Here is a 16,007-nt window from a genome sequence, read left to right as displayed (position 1 = left end):
TGCTCTACCATTTAAATGGAAGCTTTCAGTTGTGGAACCAGGTGGTTTCCATGGTGGCACAGCTGCAAGGTACTCTGAGCAGACAAATTCCTTCTGAACGATCCAGAATTCAAATGCAAGTTTCTTTCTGCATGCAACAAGTTGGAAGGTGAACTGGGTGGGATGAGTTTCTTTTCTCCTTTCCCCCAGTGAGGGTCAATGAGGAATATCCTTGATTTTCTAGGATTCCTCAACATTTAAGTTCAGTGACTGCTGTAGTTCAGGTGAGACCTGGGAGAAAGGAGCCTTTAAAAGAGGCAGACTAAAGTCTCATGCAATAGCCAACTTTATTCAGTGCATCAGACAGCTTTCATCCTGAGTCTTAAGAAAGGTCATATGAGCACAGTTCTCACAAATTCAAAGGACAAGCTGCACATGGCAAAAACATGCTTTCCCATGGAGGTTTATTAATAAATAACAATAGGCAGTTGTAATGAATAATATAATGGTAAACTCAGTCCTGTCTATTACACTTTGGAGAGGTACGAAAGCACTTGCCAAGAACAATTTTATGTTTTTGAAGAAACTGGGGCCATAAGATTCTTATCTTGCTTTCTTGTAGTTTTCTCACAAGCACTTAGAACTCCCCTTGCACAACCCCCTTTTGCACAACTCCTCCCTTGCACCACTTGGACTATGTTTCTGATACTAGGTCTCTAATTTGTGGACTATTTTTTTTTCTGTTGATCATTTTTTTTTTTTTTTTTTTTTTAAAGATTTCTGTCTCTTCCCCACCGCCGCCTCCCCTTTCCCTCCCCCTCCTCCAATCAAGTCCCCCTCCCTCGTCAGCCCAAAAAGCAATCAGGGTTCTCTGCCCTGTGGGAAGTCCAAGGACCACCCACCTCCATCCAGGTCTAGTAAGGTGAGCATCCACGAAACTGCCTAGGCTCCCACGAAACCAATAGGTCCAGTAGAATCAAAAACGCGTTGCCATTGTTCTTGAGGTCTCAGTAGTCCTCCTTGTCCACTATGTTCAGCGAGACCAGTTTTGACCCAGGCTTTTTCAGACCCAGGCCAGCTGGCCTTGGTGAGTTCCTGATAGAACATCCCCATTGTCTCAGTGTATGGGTGCACCCCTTGCAGTCCTGAGTTCCTTGCTTGTGCTCTCTCTCCTTCTGCTCCTGATTTGGACCTTGAGATTTGACTATTTTTAAATTCTAAAGATCATCAAGTTATCACTTTATTAATTTCAGGGTTGTGGTAAAAGCCAGGTAACTTGACATTTAACTCAAACCTGTTCAATAGAACTATACATGTCCAGCGTGAAAAAGTGGCTGTTTCCAACCTGGTCTTTTTTTTTTTTTTTTTTTTTTTTTTTTTTTTTTTTTTGGTTTTTCGAGACAGGGTTTCTCTGTGGCTTTGGAGCCTGTCCTGGAACTAGTTCTGTAGACCAGGCTGGTCTCGAACTCACAGAGATCCACCTGCCTCTGCCTCCCGAGTGCTGGGATTAAAGGCGTGCGCCACCATCACCCAGCTTTTCATGTCCTTTTATATGCAGATAAAAACAATCTCAATATCTGATTTTAGTGTGTCTATTGTATATCAAGCCTGTGCTCTATACTTTGTTTCATCAAAAAAATCACAAAATATCTTACAATTTGAATTATATTAGTATTACCATTTGACAATGAAGAAATCATTAGAATCAAATAAATCACTTAAGGTTATCATCCTGTAACTCTATGCTAAACTCAAATCACCCTAACACCAAAATCAATGCCAAACACCACCAATTCAGGAAATTGTATGGATATGTTGGATATCTCAGTAGTCCTTAATTAACCCAAGGTTAATTATGCCTTACTCAAAACCTTATGACAAGTATTTACAGGTGGATGAATGGGTGTTTAAAATCAATGCCCCTTTTCTCAATGAGTATCCAGCACTTCCTTAATCTCAACACTTGACAGGTTAAATGAGTTTCCGATTTTACCATTATGCCCTGACAAAAGAAACATCTCTGCCTAAAACTGAGAAATGTACCAGTCTATGGTTCTAAATATACGTATTGAGAAACAGTTTACACAGCTGCTTAAAAAACCTCAGCTGTAGACTCTTCTCTAAGGTCTGAGACCTCCTCATCCACGGAATTTTGAAAGGGTTACGGTGCCAGGCACGTATTCCCTCCCACTGAATGAGCTTTAGATCCGTTTGGGAGGAGCTGGCTGTCTCTGGAACAGTCACACCACTATTGCATCAGTGGAAGTACCTTGTCTCTCCGGTCAGTATTGGTGCACACAAGGCCCACAGCATGGCTAGAATAGTGTCACATTTCCCGCCAGCAGACTGCATTGCACCTTCCAGTGCTGAGAATGTCAGTTAGCAAGGAAATTCCAGCTCATTCTAAGCTTAATTTCTCTGTGCCTTATATTCAAAGAGGGTAGGTAGTGACTTCAGCCACAGGGTCTTGTTACGATGGACAACCAAGGGCAGTGGTCACAACCTTTGTTGTTTGCAGAGTCTCTGCCATACACCTTATATGTTTATTTCCCAAAATGTAGCCAAAGTTAACCAATATTTTAAAGAGTTTTTTGACCAATTATAATGCACTAATAGCAAAGTTCTATATTAAGTTAAAAAAATGAATACTTGCCATAAATTTACCTGGATTTACTTTGAAAACAAATCATTTTAATAGAAAATAAAATTATAAACTCTTAATTCTATTTTTGTATCAAATTTTTATTTATATCACTTCAATTTTATTAATTTTAAAAAGCAGATTATTTTTATTAAAGAACAAACTAAAAGAGTGATTGTCAGAGCCTAGAAAATATGTGGAGGAGGAAAAGATGGAGACAGAATATTAGTATAGAAACACTCTTAGATATGAATTCTATGTTCTCTGGTATAGTAAAATAACTATTAATGAAAACAATTAGTGTATATCTCAGTATAGTTAGTAAAACTTACAATAGCCACAGAAGAAATTGTAAATGTCTAAGATGATGGATAGGTCAATTATTGTAATCTGATTATTAGTAAACTATTCATATATCAATATATCATACCATATCCTATAAATATTTTCAGATGTCAATCAAAAATAAAAAATAGAATGCTAATTATTTAATAGATCTCTTTTTGTATTGATTATTTAATGTATTGATTAGCTCATATTAATCTGATACAATGTATATTAATGCTATTTTATAATTAATTCATTATACACTTTAATAAGTAAAAGTCCTTATGCTTCTGGTATGTCTAGGTTTTTCAGGGTATTCCCAGTATCGTGGGACTGGTGAATTTTATGTCAAGTTGACAGAGTTGTAGTCATTTTGGAAGAGGGAATCTCAATTGAAAAACTCCCCCTACCAAATTTGCCTATAAGAAAGATTATGATTCATTTGCTTAATAGATGGTTGATGTGGGAGGCCCCAGCTCACTGTGGGCGGTGCCACTGCTGGACTGGTGTCCTAGGTGCTATAAGAAAGCCATAAAAGCAAGTCAGTCAGTAAGCAGCAAATTGCCACAGCCTTGGCTTCAGTTCCCGCCTCCAAATTCCTGTGCTGAGTTCCTGCCCTGACTCCCTGTAGTAAGGGGTGTGGACTGAGTGTTATAAACTGGAATAAACCTTGTCCTTCCCATGTAGCTTTTTGATCAATATCTTTTAGCATAGCAACAGACAATTCAAACTGACTTCATATTTATTTTCCATGCTTGCCCTTGCCTCTGGGCACAATTAATTTCATGAAATCTCCTATACACTATGTTCTTTTTGATGACTGTATCCTAAAGAGTCAACCTCTAAACTTCCGTCACTGTTGAAATATTTCTTCTACAAGAAGCAAAGGAAATGCCTTCTCTTCAGGCTTTCGATGAGTTCCTCCCCTCTTTGCACTCCACCTTTTTCTTTTCATAACACTCTTGTGAGATCTCAGATATCTATTACTGATTTGTCTATCTTCCCACCTATGTATCAACCTACTATCTGTCTCAAGTTTCTTGAGGGAAGAGACCACATCCTATGTATCTTTAAATCCCTAAAAGCTGCTAAAATATAAGCAAAAAATATTGCAACTACTTTTAAGAAACGTCTTGTTTTCTAGTTTGTGAAATGTAGCATATTTTCGCTTCCCTTTTGTAGGGGCTATTAGATCTAATTCCACAAGCAAACAATTATAGTTAGCCATTCTATCAGTGCACTGCGGAACTCTGTGCTTCACCGAGATGGAACAGGTGTCTTCTTCTCTAGCCATCAATACCCGGTAGTTTCTCCTTTCAGCATGAAGAGAGGGCTGTGCTAGAGAGTCAGATGTTCTTAGGTGCTACCCAATGGTGCATTTGCAACATCGGAATGCAACAGATTTTCTACCACCCATATTGCCTCCTTTTATCAAATGTATGCTTCATAGTGTGTGTGTGTGTGTCTGTGTGTGTGTAAGTATGGAATTTGATAACTTCTGATATGTGCACCTTTCTGAAATCATCATCATATCATAGCACAGAGAAATAGTGTTTGTCTAGCAAGCACAAGACATATTGTTTGGTCCACTGGAGTAGGGGTAAGAACATAGTGAGCATATCCATATTTCCTTGTGATTCTTAATAATACGCCCTAACTGCTCCCATCTCCAGTAGATCACTAATGCAGACTCCTTCCTTATAACTGACTTTATTTTTCGGTGGTTGCATATGTGTGGAATTATACGTATGTTTCCTTTTGGGGTTGGGAGCTTTCAACTTCTTGCATTCAGTGTAATTGTTGAGAGATACACCCATGTTGCCATGCATATAATGGGAATCTCTTATGTCATTTCTTGCTACAAACTACTGTGATATCTGGGAGAGGCCACATTTGCCTCTCAGATGAAAATGTTGATCATATGACCCTCCATCCACAGTTGTATTATTACCCGAACATACCCTCCTAGCCTGTAGATCAGAATTCTTTCACCGGGAAGTCTTTTGAGATCTAAATTTCTAGATTTGGTTACATCTTTTATTAAGAAGGATTTGAAAAGGTAATCTTAAATATGTAGAGAAAGAAAGTCAGTTTTGATCTGTCCAGTTGCCAATGTCTTTTAGGGCTCTGTGCTTGCTGTTCTTATTTCATTACATCACATAGTATGCAGTGAGGCCTTCTTCAACCTCCTCTCTTCCAAAGGATATCAATGTCTGCCCATTTTCTCTGTAATGTAACTCTATTCCTTTTTTTTTCTCCTAGTCCATCAAGGCAGTAGAAAATTTCCACAGTCTTCTAACTAAGTGCCCTCAAGCAGTCTCTTCCCATTGTCACCAGCCATGACTCATATCTTCCTTTCCTTGTATTCGGCCTTTATAGGAACCATAATACTATTACTCATACACTGAACAAAGAAAGTATATAACGCTTCAGCTAAAACAAGTTTTATTCTGGAATGTTCTTTCCTTTTCAGTACATTTTTGTAGACAACTATGCTTTCCTAGCTCAATTTGAATTATTTTCCGTAGCTGCACATTTTTGGTGTGCTCTCATATCAACCCCTGTGTGCCCTATCGTTATATATTATTGGCATTCTTATAGATATTGTATTTATCATTTACAATGTAATAATGTTTATTTTAATATATCCATTAATTTTGTAATGAAATAGTATGGGTACAAATCTCTTTTCTGTGACTAATAAGAACTCAAGCCTTTGAGAATGCCTCTAACGAATGAGATGGTCAATAAGTTGTATTTCATCAGCATATGTGCCATTCTCTCTTCTTCCTAATGGATGGAAATCTCCTGTGGTAAAGTTCTCATCATGCAGACTCCATGACTGGTCATCCCTTCACGACCAGCTTCCATCTTCTTCAAAATTATTTCATCCTTAAAACAGAAACACAGAAAGATGTGACAGGGTATGTGATGAGTGAGACTGGATTTAATATTTTAAATAGGACGAGCAGTTCATTGCTTTATTCCTTCCTTGCCTTGAAACGAAATAGCCATGCAATTGCTTCTTCAGCTTGATAGCATCTGTTCTGGGTATTTTTATGTTGCTGTGACACACACCATGACCAAAATCAACTTAAGAAAGAAAGAGCTTTTGGTTCCAGATAGAAAGAGTCCACATGCTGGGGAAGGCACAGCACTGCAACAGGAACAGGAAGCTGGCTGATCACATTTTCATCCACACACAGGAAGCAGAAACAGGACACAGAAAGTGGGATGAGGTAGAAATCCTCAAACCAGCCCCCAAGGATATACTTCCCCCACCATGCTCCAACTCCTGCCTTTCCCATACCATCTTCAAATAGAGGCACCAACTAGACAACAAGTCTGCAACTATATGAACCAATAGGGGACTTTTTTTTAAAATAATTATTTATTATGTACACAATATTCTGTCTGTGTATATATCCCTGCAGGCCAGAAGAGGGCACCAGACCCCATTATAGATGGTTGTGAGCCTCCATGTGGTTGCTGGGAATTGAACTCAGGACCTTTGGTAGAGCAGGCAATGCTCATAACCTCTGAGCCATCTCTCCAGCCCCAGGACTTTTTTTTTTTATTCAAGCTATAACAGTATCCAACCTTGTTCTACTTTTAGTAATTACAGATTATTGATACATCAATTTATAAGCCTACCTCTGGATGTTACCTTCAAACATTTGTTCTACTTCAAGAAGAGGAAAGAAAGGAAAACAAAGGAAGAAAAAAAAAAGCAAAAATTACATGACCGCCCAAGTTAAGAAATGAAACTTAACATTTTATTTTAAGAGTAATTAAAACATAACTCTGTGACTTGGGATGATTAATCTAACTGACAATCTTACACTCTTTAAAAAGAGCACTTCTTGGCCGGGCGACGGTGGCGCACGCCTTTAATCCCAGCACTCAGGAGGCAGAGGCAGGCAGATCTCTGTGAGTTCGAGACCAGCCTGGTCAACAGAGTTAGTGCCAGGATAGGCTCCAAAGCCACAGAGAAACCCTGTCTCGCAAAACCAAAAAAAAAAAAAAGAGCACTTCTTGGACAAGTCGCTTCTCCTCTGAGATTTCAATTTTTCATCTGAAAAGCGAAGGGGTTTGAAGCAGATGATGTCTGAAGTTCCCTTTCTCTCCAGGCCTCCACTAATCCGTGACTCTATAATATGTGCCTCGCAGGAATTCGGCAAGAATTAATGTTTTTGAAATAATTTAAGACCCAAGCATGAAAGGTTTTATGCTGATGCCAAAAAACTATTTTTATGAAATGAGGCATGCCAGGGAAATCTGTTGTGCCCAGGGACAGCTGCTGTAGGTGGCTTCCCATCATCGCCTGTGTCCAACACAGTTCCCAAAACAGAAAGGCAGGGGAGAATTCCACCAGGAGGCCAGAAACAACAGTGAGTGGAGAACAAAGGCATTCCTGAAATTCAAACCCCAAAGCAACAGCATGCATATGGAAACTTGCCCCAGTGGCATTATGAAAACCCTTTCACATTCAAGATAGAGGAGTCCCTAGCAACCCCATGCAGTTCTGTATAACTTCTAGCCTCAGCAGTGCAAACCTTTTTGATGCTGCAAGTATAGCTACCTATTTAACTAAAGTGCTTACCCAACCTCTAATTTTTATTGCAAGACTTATACATTATTAATCTAGTTTTTTTTTCTGATTTTGCCTCAGCTAATAGACAATTTAAAAAAATCACAATCAATGTATAATTATTCCATGACTGAGCACCAGGTCTGGGACTCATAACCAAAGGTTCTTTGGCCACAGTTTATTGTTTTAATTTTATTTTTTACATCATTGTACCTCATTATTTGCTGAGTATAATGAATCATATAGCTGTTTAACAAAAGGCCTCAGTGTCTTAGTCTAAATGTTGATTGATGGCCATAACCTAATATATAATAAGAAACTGGGCAACAATACTACAGGAGCAGGTATGAACTGCACCACACCATTGTTTTTTATAAGATTTTTACTTTATGTTTAGGAGTGTCTGTCTGAGAATGGATGTATGCATGCATTGCACAAGGAGGCCAGAAGAGGGCATCATTTTCCCTGGATCTGGAATTACAAGTGTTCTGAGCAACCTGGCTGGCATGAGAGTTAATGGTATTTTGTTTATGTTTTTAAAAAAGAAAGCTTGTTTGAAGATCAGAGTGTGGAGCTAGCCACACTAGTCAGCCATAGATGCCAGACAGTGGTGGCACACACCTTTAATCGTAGCACTTGAAAGACAGAGAACTCTGTGAGCTCAAGGCCACCCTTGTCTACAGGAGATTGAATCAGTCTAAAGAAAACCAAGAGGTGGTGACTCACACCTTTAACCCCAGCACTAGGCAGGAGGAGACAGGAGCCTAGAACTCAATCTGAGGTTTCTTAGGGATAGCATTCTGTCAGAGGATACCTAGAGACAGGATCACCCTTTAGGGCTGAAGATTTGGTAGTGACGGGCTGCCCTGCTCTCTGATCTCTCAGCATTGACCCCTACATCTGACTCAGGGCTTTTATTACTAAAACCAATTAGAAAGCACCCTACAACTGTTGGGAGCAGAACTCAGGTCCTTTGGAAGTGTAGTACGCACTCTCAACTCCCACACTGTCTTCGAATTCCTGTCTCCATGCTATGTATTGATAATAAAAGGACCGTGGTGAGTCTGGGTCTGCTTCAGATAATGTTATGCTCAGATTCTGAGAACCGTGACTGTACTCCATGGTGCCTTCTATAGTTTTTAATTACTGCGTCATCGATGTCCGAGTGAAAATAAGGCTGCTTTTGCTTTAAGTTTATGGGTATAAAATTGTAAAGATATGAAAGTTCGAAATACATGAATGAAATGAACAAAAATACAAATAAATGAACTTCATTTTACTGTTTTTCTCACGTAAGCTAAACAATGATGATAATTTTGCAAGGGTTAGATAAATCCCAGTAAGTTCTGCTCATACAAACTCTGCCCAAAATTGCTACTACAGGATTTAAAATAAAATAAAATAAAAGGAATAGAAAATGTGGTTACGGTAGAAGCTAAGTGGGAAGCTTGAGCATGAAAACTTTGTAATAAGTTAAAATTGTGGCAATGGTCATATTTAGGTATCGTGGTCACTTTGTCTTTAAAGGATGACTGAACCTACTTTTGTGACTTTATTTCTGGAACAAGAGAAGCAATCAACTCAAGGCACAGGTAAAAAAAATGATGAATATTGCAAATGATTTCTTTTAGAGACAATGTGTTTTGAACCTACCTTTGTACCAATGCTCATTCTGTATTAATGTTACGGTTTGTGTTTTTGAGTGCCTATAATCTACGCACAGTGATGACAGAGAATTCTATATCCATTGCCAATCTTGTTTTATCATGGAATAATTATTTTCCCCTTATGGAAATATTTTCTGATGCTTGTAAAAAAAAAAGTTACAAGCTTTAAAAGAGATATATTTCAGTTTTGGTGCAGGTACTATTTACCAGAGTGGGTCATTATTTTTAAAAATGGCATCAAAAATATTTTCTGAGGGGAGACAATATCTTAAGTGACGGGTGGAGGGAAAAGAGTAAACAGTGGAATGGGTTAGTATGAGAGCAGGAGGAAGGGGTTGGAGGGAAGTCCAGAAAGATGGTCGAAAGAGAGGGATTAGATGTGTGTATGGAAATGCCATAGTGAAACACATCACGCTGTATGCTAGCTTGAAAGAAGATAAGGAAATAATACACTGGGAAGGGAGCTGTCAGAGAGAATGAACACATTCTGCAGTGAGGAGCCCAGTGGATTAGAGCATCCCTGGGAATGACTTTCTCCAGACCAAACCCTCTAATCACCTAGAAATAACAATTGTTGACTTGTAAATATTGACCTAAAAGACAGTAGACAGGCAGAAACAAAAGAAATTTTGTACATTTCTGAACACATTTGCTTACTATTTTTTCACATTTAATTTTTCCCAAAATATGTATTACCCACACTCAAATTTAAGAAAGCAATAGTGAGTGTTTATCAGTGTATGTTCACAATTAACTAATATATTGATATATAATAACATGTAATAATATATAGTTATGTTAAAAAGCAATATGAAAGAAATAGCCTCCGTGTAGCAAGTACTGAAATCAAGTAAACCGTCCTGACAAACTAAGAAGGTGGTGATGGGCCCTGAAGGAAGCCAGCCAATTGCCTACTCAGCCACCCAGAATTCCACAGAATAAGGCCAGGGGAAACAACTTAAGAAAATGATCAGAATAGAAAATGGAAAAATGCAAATAAATTCATAAAAGTCCAGGATTTGAGCATGTAAAGCCAGAATCAACATGAAGACATGAGATGGGGGCATAATTTAGATAGAAAATTCCAATTTAAGAAACCAGGAATCGGAATTCCCAAGGTTACTGATAATTGGAACAAATGCTATTACAGTCAAAAAAAAAAAAGCTTTGGGTATTCCAAATATGACAAGAAAGCAGAAGAGATAATATGGAAGAACCGAAAAATGACCCAAAATATAGAGAAGGGAGCAGGAAGGTGAGTCATCATAGAGGAAGAGTAATGAGACCAAAGCATGTTGGAAAATCTCACAATGTGTTCAGTCCTAAATGGAACGTCTTCATTAACACACACCCCTTCTCCGACAACCATGGGCAGGAGTATTTCCAGACATGATCTTCTGGACTTGACATGGCTCTTGAAGCCCTGACCTCACAGCAGCTGGGGATACCTGTACAAGAGCAAGCCAGTCAGAAGCTCAGCATAGATTAGGCAACGGCCCCACACCTGCTTGAGGAGCTATTGGCAGTCGATGAGGGTGAGGGAATAATAGTTTGCTTTGCAGCTGTGGTTTAGTAGGTCACTCAGGCTTCAGTAAACTACTACTGGCACCCATGCACATACAGGCAACACTAACTGGACACAGTGGATGGCATTTTAAACACACACACACACCACACATACACACACACACACACACACATAGACATGAAGTTGGGAGTAAGATTTGTGGGGAGATTTGTGGGGAGTTGGAGGAGAAGAATAGGTGTGGTTATAATCATAATGCTTTGTATACATGTACTAGATTCTCAAAGAAATAAATAATTTCATGAAATAATTCATTATTTTATATGCTAACTTAAAAAATTAAAAATAGTTTTATCAACTTTGTGTGTATCTACTTTAAATTGCTAACTAGGCAATTCGTGTTTATGAACAAAATGACACTTAAAAACAAAAGAAAACAAAATCCTATGTGATAGAAAAATTCAACAATTTTTGTGGGTGAATGCTCCAGTTTAATCATCAAGTTACATACAAGTTTCCAAAGGACTCTTCAACACATCTATAATGAACGACACCATCAGCTGGCTTTTCAATGACCATAAGATTAAATCCATTAATCATTAGAATCTTTTAAAACAGCAACAAAAAGTTTTATGTGGGCAGAGCCAGAGATGACTCTGGCAAATGGAGATAGTCTGACAGGTTTTATTCCACCTTAATTATCAGTAGTCTGTTCTACCACTTAATAAGTGGCCCAAACTACCTGAAACCCCAAGAGCCAATTATGCAAATCATGAGATGAACAATATTCAGCGTGTTCTTAAAACTACTTCTGTGTTGGACACAAGTTGTTGCAAATGATTCTGTTGTCCTTGGCATTTAGTTAGCGCTCGCGGTTGGGGAGTTCTGGAGCTGCCGCTGCTCACTGCTACTCACTGCACTGTGTCCTGGCCTTGTCGCTCTTCTGTCCTCAGCACCAGCGAGTTCGTTCCAGTGTGCACCACTCACATTATTCTGAACCAGAGATTCGGGCAGAGCATCTGTGTTGGACAGAAAGAAAGTTAATTTCATCATCGGGAGATCCTCTTTGAGCTGAAAAACAATCTTTTAGTCCCTCAGACATTAAGTGGTATTCTTGGAGGATTTGCTGGATTTTACAGATTTTTCAGAGCACCGCTTTTAAATGACAAGTCACCTTCAATAACTTTGCATTCGCGCTTGTAAAGCCACTCAAATGTAAGAGCGCCCATTTCATATGATGATGTTGTTTCTTTTAGCCCACAGCCAAGCTCAACCATGCTTGGTATCCACTGAACAAATAACAAAATGTCAACCTTTCATGAAAATGGAAGCATTACAAACTGTAAGTCACAACTATTTCAGAATTTGGGATTTTCATAAAATTCATTTATCTGAAATTAACATATATTTTGAGCAACTAAATGTGTAGATGAAAAAATAATTAGTACTGATGAAGGAAAGCCAAACTTCCTAAAAGGACACATGAAATGTGACCTGAAAAACTGAAAGTTTTCTTTTATGGTTTAGCAGATTTACCAACACTTCTGTTGATGGTCCTATAACGTGACATGCCCATTCCAAAATACAACTCTGAAATAAAATGTAATCGTTAGCTGAATTTCCAATTTAGCTAGGTAATTATATACTATAAAGTTCATAGTATTACTGAGAAGGTATTTGTTTAATATGCCAACATTATGTATGTATTGTATCCCTTACCTGAAATTTAACAGCCCAATGTTCACCATATAAGCATTCCATTGAGAATGTCGATACATATGTGTTATAATTGACCACATTTTCTCACTTTACAATGGATGTAGTTTGTTGTATATAAATTATCCCTTAATTAAATGTAAGACTTCCCAATAGATAGAAACAAAAATCCCCCACAGTAATGACAAAACACAGACCACAGCTCACTTCCTCTGGATTGGACAGGTCTTCTCTCAATTGACCCAAAATTTTTTATTTGTACTTCCATTTTGGGCATCTTGTCTTGACTGACTAGCTCATTATACTTGGGTTATAAGACAAACTGTAGTTCTTATCATAGCAAGCTAGTTCATTTGGATAGGTATGGATTTTCATTTGTCTCATCAGTTCTGTGGGTATGGAATCTTGGATCCAGGCTCTGCCACCTAGTGGCTTAAGACCTTAAGAAAGTCGTTTATTTTCTTGAAGCCTCAAATCATTCACCTTAGTAAGAGTTAATAATATTGGCATCTAGGACTTCTGTCTTTATGTAACAATTAAATTAAATAATATAGCCTATTTAAAGTTCTTAATTCTTAAGAATGTTCCCACAAACAGTTATCATTGGGACCAACATCATTAACATTGTTATTGTTTTGTTAATAGACAACTTGGCTCATCAAGTTTTGTTTTGTTTTTTAATTACTGAGAAATACAGTTACTGGTTTGAAAAATGTCATAGGGTTGAGAAGCAGGAAACACAAAATATAGGATTCTTGGTGTTTGGATTGCTATAGGTATTGAATAGATCCAAGGAATAAATAATGAGAGAAAGTCACACGATCCTTACATTAAATTCCATTGTATATTGTTTTAGTCTCAGATTACCCTATTCTACACCAATATTGTAAGGCATCATGACATACAGAAACAGGTGAAGTTGAAATAAGTTGCCAATTAGCTCCCAAATAAAGACATGGAGGCTCATTATTAATTATGAAACTTTGACCTTAGCTTTGGCTTCGCCCACTAGCTCCTTAAACATAATTTAACCTGTTTCTATGCATCTATGTTTTCTCTCAGTGTTTTATAACTTTTGTTCATTCTGTATGTCCTCCTTTTCTGTTTCCTGTGGGTTTGTCTGTCTGGCCCCTGACATCTCTTTTTCTTTCTTCCTTTTTCTCCCTTCCTCAACCTAAGTTCCTCCTCCTACTTATTCTCTCTGTCTGAAAGTTCTACTGATACCTCCTCACTTGCTATTCTCCATTTAGCTTTCTATAAGACCAGTCAGGTGCCTTAGGAAGGTGAGGTAACACAGCAGCACATCTTTACATAATTAATTAAATGCAACATATCTTTAAATAGTTAAAGAAATATTCTACAAAAGACAGGCATAGAGGGGAGAGAAGTTGCGGGTGTTTAATGGGAGAGTTGGAAGATCCTTCATGTCTGCCATTTCAGTGTTTTAAATGGCACATTGTGCTACCTCAGTTTTAAGTCCTCTTTGAACAAATGGTGCTATAATATTTAATTTCAGCAATAAAATTTCAACAATATGGTAGCTAAAGATTTATAATGCAAAGGGAGAATTTTGTAGTTTTGTCTTTTAGAAAAGAACATTTAAACTAGTTGTACTGGCATGTACTCGTCTCAGTTAGTCGGAAGGCTCCAACTGGAGAATGCTATGAGCCCAGAAGATCAAGGCCAGCATAGGAAAAAGAGGGAGGCTAAGCCTCAAAGAAAAACAAAATAATGGGCAAAGCAATACCAGAACAACAAAATCATAAGTCAAATTTTAGCATTCATGAGATAACAAGAACTCCTAGATTCTATACAGACACTTAAAATCACACACACACACACACACACACACACACACACACATGTATATGTATATGTGACATAAAACTAGTTGTAAAAAACTGTCCAGACCAATCAAAGAAAGCTAAAGAGGATGGGGAAGAAGAAAAGAATACATGGATGGAGTCTGTTCAAAGTATATTATTTACTATTTTAATACAAAAATAACCCTATGAAGCCTAGTACAATGAATATCCACCAATAAAATGAAAATACTAAATTTACAAAACAGCAATAAAGATTGTATAGTGTTCACATCCCCTCCTGCCCCCAGTTGGTTTGGGAGATAGACATCAAAGTAATAGTCACCAAAGAGCTCTCATCCAGTAACTGATGGAAACAGATGCAGAGACCCACAGCCAGACATTAGACTGAGCTTGGGGAATCCTTCTTAAGAGACAGGAAGGATTGTAGTAGCCAGAGGGCTCAAAGACATCATAAGAAAACCCGCAGAAATAACTAACCTGGGCTCATGGGAATTCACAGAATCTGAATTGACAATGAGGGAGCCTACACAGAACTGACAAAGGCTCTCTACATGTTATGACAGTTGTGTGGTTTGGTCCTTTTGTAGGACTCTTAACAGTGGAAATAGGAGCTGTCTCTTACTCTTTCACCAGCTTTTGGGACTCTATTCCTCATATTCAGCTGCCTTTCCCAACCTTAATATCAGGGGAGGTGTTTAGTCTTAGTGCAATTTGATATGCCATGTTTTGTTGATATCCATGGGAGGCCTGTCCTTTTCTGAACAGAAATAGAGGGGGAGTGGATTCGGACTGCAGAGGGGAGGTGGGGAAGGGAATGGGAGGAGAGTAGGGAGGGGAATCTGTGGTCCAGATTTAAAATAAATAAATAAATTTAATTAAAATAGATTTTGTCATTTTCCTCAACTGTATAGTGATTCATGATCAATAATTTAAAATAATTTTATATAGAATTTGCTATGAAAGCCAAATATTGAGCTACGAATTGTGATGGAAAGATGTAAAGATGCTAATAAATTTAAAACTGTTTGGGGCCTTAGGAAAAAAAAAAAGGATGCGTGGTGAAAATGATTCATTCCTTTTTACAGGTGTTATATTTTTCTCCACAGATATTCTCTCACCTTATTAATCTGAAGCTCACTCAAGATTAAAATAGGAAAAGCTAATGGGAAAAATATGGATGCCACTTTTCACTTATATAATTTTGCTGTTCCCTGCTCATGGCAGACACAGAATTCTTAGTTCACTTATATTGGTCTGAAAAAATACCTCAATTCTCTTTCCTTTCCAGATTCAAATACCCATTTCACCATGCTATTGCCCACTGGAAAAAAAATAAGGGAAAAACACTAAATTGCAATCTACAACAGCAACGACAAAAGAATAGGTTCATGTTTACCTGATTTAGAAGCAAGCCTTCGGCACTGAGCCTGCAGACTTCATTCGGCCTCGCAGTTTTATATAAATTATGAGCTGAAAACAGAAATCTCCTATGGTGGGCAGCGGCGGCCGGAACCGGATGCGCACGGCGGGCGACGTAGCTGGCGCAGCGGCCGGGACCGGCGGGTACTGACACAGTGGCAGACAACGCAGGCGACAGGGACCAGTGCAACACCAAGAGCAGATCGCCCCAGGACAATTAAATCAAAGAGGTAGGCCTTTGGTTGGCGAGGTCCCTGGCAAACAGGGAACCTGGTTCTTTTCCTGAAGACCCGTCTGAGGGGTGAGAGGGATCTTG

The sequence above is a fragment of the Alexandromys fortis genome, unplaced genomic scaffold (assembly GCF_014885135.2).
Source record: "Alexandromys fortis isolate MF-2015 unplaced genomic scaffold, M_Fortis_MF-2015_v1.1 scaffold_145, whole genome shotgun sequence".
NCBI lineage: Eukaryota > Metazoa > Chordata > Mammalia > Rodentia > Cricetidae > Alexandromys > Alexandromys fortis.
This window is presented reverse-complemented; position numbering follows the sequence as displayed.